This window comes from Ambystoma mexicanum, chromosome 6p, assembly GCF_040938575.1.
Source record: "Ambystoma mexicanum isolate Mex_15411 chromosome 6p, UKY_AmexF1_1, whole genome shotgun sequence".
In the NCBI taxonomy this organism is placed as follows: domain Eukaryota; kingdom Metazoa; phylum Chordata; class Amphibia; order Caudata; family Ambystomatidae; genus Ambystoma; species Ambystoma mexicanum.
Window position 1 is genome coordinate 381371739 of NC_090935.1, and position 4902 is coordinate 381376640.

Below are 4902 nucleotides of genomic sequence, written 5' to 3' on the forward strand. Positions count from 1 at the left end.
CACAACACAGGGCATGAGCGGGGGGTGGGGAGGCATGAGCACAACAAGGGGCATGAGCGGGGGTTGGGGAGGCACGAGCACAACAAGGGGCATGAGCGGGGGTTGGGGGGACACGAGCACAAATGGGGCATGAGCAGGGGGTGGGGGAGGAGACGGGCACAACAAGGGGCATGAGCGGGGGTGAGGGGGACACAAGCACAACACGGGGCATGAGCGGGGGTGGGGGGACAAGAGCACAACACGGGGCATGAGCGGGCGGTGGGGGGGACACGAGCATAAAACGGGGCATGAGTGGGGTGTGGGGGAGGACACAAGCACAACACAGGGCATGAGTGGAGGGTGGGGGAGGACACAAGCACAACACGGGTCATGAGCGGAGGGGGTGAGGGGGACACGAGCAAAACAAGGGGCATGGGCAGGGGGTGGGGGGACACAAGCACAAACAGGGCATGAGCAGGGGGTGGGGGAGGACACAAGCACAACACGGGGCATGAGCAGGGGCTGGGGGGACATGAGCATAAAACGGGGCATGAGCGGGGGGTGGGGGAGGAAACGGGCACAACACGGGGCATGAGCGGGGGTGGGGGAGGACACAGGTACAACAAGGGGCATAAGCAGGGGGTGGGGGGATACGAGCACAACACGGGGCATGAGCGGGGGTGGGGGGAAACAAGCACAACACGGGGCATGAGCGGGGGTGGGGGGACACAAGCACAACACGGGGCAAGAGCAGGGGGTGGGGGAGGACACGGGCACAACACGGGGCATCAGTGGGGGGTAGGGGAAGACACGGGCACAACACGGGGTATGAGCAGGGGTTGGGGGAGGACACAGGCACAACACGGGGCATGAGCGGGGGGTGGGGGGGACACGGGCACAACACGGGGCATCAGCGGGGGGTGGGGGAGGACACGGGCACAACACGGGGCATCAGCGGGGGGTGGGGGAGGACACGGGCACAACACGGGGCATCAGCGGGGGGTGGGGGAGGACACAGGCATAACACCGTGCATGAGCGGGGGTTGGGGGGAGGACACAGGCACAACAACATGGGGCATGAGTGGGGGTGGGGGAGGACACGAGCACAAACGGGGCATGAGGGGGAGGTGGGGGGACACAAGCACAACAAGGGGCATGAGCGGGGAGTGGGGGGACACGAGCACAACACGGGTCATGAGCGGGGGTGGGGGAGGACATGAGCACAACACGGGTCATGAGCGGGGGTGGGGGAGGACATGAGCACAACACGGATCATGAGCGGGGGGTGGGAGGGACACGGGCACAACACGGGGCATGAGCAGGGTGTGGGGGAGGACACAGGCACAACACAGGGCATGAACGGGGGCCACGGGCACAACACGGGGAATGAGCGGGGGTGGGGGGACACAAGCACAACATGGGCCATGAGCAGGGGGTGGGGGGGACACGGGCACAACAAGGGGCATGAGCAGGGGGTGGGGGAGGACACAGGCACAACACGCGGCATGAGCGGGGGTTGGGGGGAGGACACAGGCACAACATGGGGCATGAGTGGGGGGTGGGGGGGACACGAGCAAAACAAGGGGCAGGGGGTGGGGGGGACACAAGCACAAACGGGGCATTAGCGGAGGTGGGGGAGGACACAAGCACAACATGGGGCATGAGCGGGGGGTTGGGGGACACGAGCATAAAACGGGGCATGAGCGGGGGGTGGGGGAGGACATGGGCACAACACGGGGCATGAGCGGGGGGTGGGGGAGGGCAAGGGCACAATAAGGGGCATGAGCTGGGGGGTCAGGAGCACAACACAGGGCATGAGCGGGGGGTGGGGGGAAACAAGCACAACACGGTGCATGAGCGGGGGTGGGGGGACACAAGCACAACACGGGGCAAGAGCAGGGGGTGGGGGAGGACACGGGCACAACACGGGGCATCAGCAGGGGGTGGGGGAGGACACGGGCACAACATGGGGCATGAGTGGGGGGTGAGGTAGGACATGGGCACAACACGGGGCATGAGCAGGGGTGGAGGAGGACATGGGCACAACACGGGGCATGAGCGGGGGTGGGGGAGGACATGGGCACAACAAGGGGCATGAGCAGGGGGTGGGGGGACACGAACACAAACGGGGCATGAGTGGGGGTGGGAGAGGACACGAGCACAACACGGGGCATGAGTGGGGGAGGACACGGGCACAACACGGGGCATCAGCGGGGGGACACAGGCACAACACGGGGCATGAGCGGGGGTTGGGGGGAGGACACCGGCAAAACATGGGGCATGAGTGGGGGTGGGGGAGGACACGAGCACAAACGGGGCATGAGCGGGGGTTAGGGGGAGGACACAGGCAAAACATGGGGCATGAGTGGGGGTGGGGGAGGACACGAGCACAAACGGGGCATGAGCGGGGGGTGGGGGAGGACACGAGCACAACACAGGGCATGAGCGGGGGTGGGGGCACACGAGCATAAAACGGGGCATGAGCGGGGGTGGGGGAGGGCACAGGCACAATAAGGGGCATGAGCGTTGGTGGGGGGACAGGAGCACAACACGGGGCATGAGCAGGGGGTGGGGGAAACAAGCACAACACGGGGCATGAGCGGGGGGTGGGGGGACACAAGCACAACACAGGGCGAGAGCGGGGGGTGGGGGCGGACACGGGCACAACACGGGGAATCAGCGGGGGTGGGAGAGGACACGGGCACAACACGCGGCATGAGTGTGCGGTGAGGGAGGACATGGGCACAACACGGGGCATCAGCGGGGGGTGGGGGAGGACACGAGCACAACAAGGGGCATGAGCGGGGGGTGGGGGGACACGAGCACAAACGGGGCATGAGCGGGGGTGGGGGAGGATACGAGCACAACACGGGGCATGAGCGGGGGGTGGGGGAGGACACGGGCACAACACGCGGCATGAGTGTGCGGTGAGGGAGGACATGGGCACAACACGGGGCATCAGCGGGGGGTGGGGGAGGACACGAGCACAACAAGGGGCATGAGCGGGGGGTGGGGGGACACGAGCACAAACGGGGCATGAGCGGGGGTGGGGGAGGATACGAGCACAACACGGGGCATGAGCGGGGGGTGGGGGAGGACACAAGCACAACACGGGGCATGAGCGGGGGGTCGGGGGGACACAAGCACAACAAGGGTCATGAGCGTGTAGTGGGGGGACACAAGCAGAACACGGGGCATGGGGGGGTGGGGGAGGATACGGGCACAACACGGGGCATGAGCAGGGGGTGGGGGACACAGGCACAACATGGGGCAGGATCGGGGGTGGGGGGGACAGGAGCACAACACTGGCCATGAGTGGGGGAGTGGGGGGGCACACGGCACAACAAGGGGCATGAGCGAGGGGTGGGGGGACACAAGCATAAAACAGGGCATGAGCGGGGGGTGGGGGGAGACGAGCATAAAATGGGGCATGAGCGGGGGTGGGGGAGGACACAGACAACACGGGGCATGAGCGGGGGGTGGGGGGACACGAGCACAAACGGGGCATGAGCGGGGGTTGGGGGGACAGGATGGAGACACGCAAGGCTGCTAGGGTCTCACTGTGCAGGCCGCAGATCCCGCTCTTCGGCCCTCGGCAGGCCTGATGCAAAGATAAACTAAGATGGCGGGCGTCTCTAAAAATAGACGCACTGCACGCTGCACCGCAGCCAATGGAAGAGCACGTCAGATGTCCGCGGACATCACGCAAGTCGCTTGCCCAATCCCCCTCCTGTCCGCGGGCCAACAGGGAAGTGTGTCCGCAAAGCGGACACAGATATCACCAATTCTTTTCACTTACATTTTTGTCATTTTTAAAAAAGCTACTGGACAGATTTACACCAAATTAAAAAAGCACGCTTTCGGGACCAAGCCGCCGCTCCTGCTGCAAATTTGGTGTAAATCCATCCAGCTGTTTGGCCTGTAGGCGTGAGCAAAGTTTTTTCCCATTATGTCTATGGGAAAAAAAAGTTTTGGGACCCCCCCTATAACTTTGCCCCCCCCCTGGACCAAACCTCACCAAACAAAAAAATAAAGTCAGAGTGGGTCATATACTTTTTTTGCAAAGTTTGGTGAGGATTCGTCCAGGGCAGTGATCCCCAACGTGTAGCTCGGGAGCAACATGTTGCTCGCGGCACTGTAAATTGTTGCTCGCCAGTTGCTCTGGGCCATAATGTGGAGGCCCAGAAGGAGGTGCTGAATGGATGAGACCGCAGTAGCAGTATACCAGGACAGAGTCCTGAATTGTTCAATAAAGTTGGCAAAGGAGCCTGCTGTGGTTCCAGTTTGCTTATTTATGTAGATGCAAGATTTGAGTTTGTTGCAACTATGCAAATTATTTTTCGGTAAATGGTCATAGTCTGTTTCTTTGCACAGCTAATAGGAGTATAATTGACAAATAAGTGGCATGCATACCCAACCTTCCTTTATTAAATAATTTGCATGCACTGCTTTTTGTACAAGGGAGGTTTGTGTTTGATGCCACCATGCATTATATTTATCTGAAATATTACTTTTAGTATCACCTATATTTATTATTGCATTGTGTCCTAGTGGAAACATTTTCATTGCTTGCTACTCTGCCCATCTGGCACGTGGATAACGGGCAGATAAGGCAAATGCATGCCACATTTTTCAAAATTAATTTGCCTTATATTCAAATCCAATTAGGTTACTGTTAAGAAATTTTAATTAACAAGACAAGTAATCCAAATACCTAAGATCGCCACTCTCCTCTGTGAAGTAGTCGTCAAATGCTCAAGGCTTTGACCAATGGTTTCCACCAAGTTCTGTGTAAAATCCATTTTGGGCAGGGAAAAGAGGCTCTGAATCCTTCAGAAAAATATTGTTATTTCTAACTGCTTTTTCACCAGTGTAACAGGCCACAGGTGCTTTAAAATGCACTATTTGCCATTACATGCCAAA